Source organism: Acanthisitta chloris, unplaced genomic scaffold (genome assembly GCF_000695815.1).
Source record: "Acanthisitta chloris isolate BGI_N310 unplaced genomic scaffold, ASM69581v1 scaffold9977, whole genome shotgun sequence".
Taxonomy (NCBI): Eukaryota; Metazoa; Chordata; class Aves; order Passeriformes; family Acanthisittidae; genus Acanthisitta; species Acanthisitta chloris.
In genome coordinates, this window is record NW_008680939.1 from 61,530 (window position 1) to 62,922 (window position 1,393).

Below are 1,393 nucleotides of genomic sequence, written 5' to 3' on the forward strand. Positions count from 1 at the left end.
TTTTATCAGGTCACTATGAAGCAGAAAGAACAACTGCAAAGCAGGTCTGTGGAATATTACTAGTATTTGTTTCGTTTTGCTAACAATTTTGAAACAATAGCATGATGAAAATATAAAAGATTTTACTGTAAATACTAACACGTTAGGACTGATCTATCTGTTGCTTGGCAGAGTGTAAAAGCCCACTACAAGAACTATTATTCACAGCGTAATTTCATGCTTCACTACAAAACATACATACATTCTCATATATTCTTATAAGAAAATGTTTTATTTATTTAAGACAATATACATTTATACCTACTTGTATATATATATATATATTTAAGGCATGAGACCTGGTCTTACTCACATAAATTCTTATTTATGTGTCCAATTGCATCTTTCTTAAATCATATCATAGCATTGAGGTTAAAACAATGTATGTACAACTGAGAGTTTGGAGTTTTGGACAAGCTAACAAGAGTAAGACGGTTTAATATTCTGCGTTAATGAAGTAGAATGAAAATAAATGTCAGCTTGATAATAAAAAAATTTTTTTTAAATGTCAGCAAGTCCCACCCACATATTAGTGCAGCAAAGTGAATGAAGCAGAGAGGACAGCAGTGTCCAAAACGACATCCAGCAAGGTATTACTGCTTCCTGTGATCCATGAACAGCCATTCCTTTCTGTACATTACCACAGATTGATCTGCTAAGTTTTAAAAGCAGTCCTTTTGTATTTAATTTTGTCTACTTCTTACTTTATGTTCTATTTTGTATCAATGAGGGTAGAACATTTTATATAGATTCATAAGGGAAAGGACTGTGGGTTTTTTGAGGGTGTCAGGTTGTTCAGGATTTTTTATGTTCATAGTTACAGTATTTCTAGGCTCTTGTCTGCATGAGATGAGCTGCATTTTGCATCATTGCCTTCACCTTCACATTTGGGGTTGTTACCTTCATCTCCCTCTGTTACTAGCCCCAAGGCATATGTTGTCTCATATCCACATGCATTCTGTCATGCCTCATTCTTTGACTGAATAAACCCCATGTTTGCATGAAGGGCTGGATGGAATTCTGTAGATATGCATGAAAGAGGCACTCTTCATGCAGATTTCACCCTTCCTGCATTCAAATGGTGGTTGCAGGATGTATCTGCCTTGATTTCCTCCGTCTTTGTTTTGTGGAAACCATATTGGGACTTGTGCAAGTCTGTGTTTATACATCATCTCTTGTAGGCAATACCACGTTCAGCTTCAACTTTAAGGGAGCAGATTCTATCTACTGCAGCAGGTGCAGCATGGATTCATCAACAGGGCACCACAAAGCAGCTTGGATGGATTTCAATTTTGAGTACTCCAAAATCAACAGCACTATAAGAGATGAAACTTTAGCTCAAAAAATTTCTCCT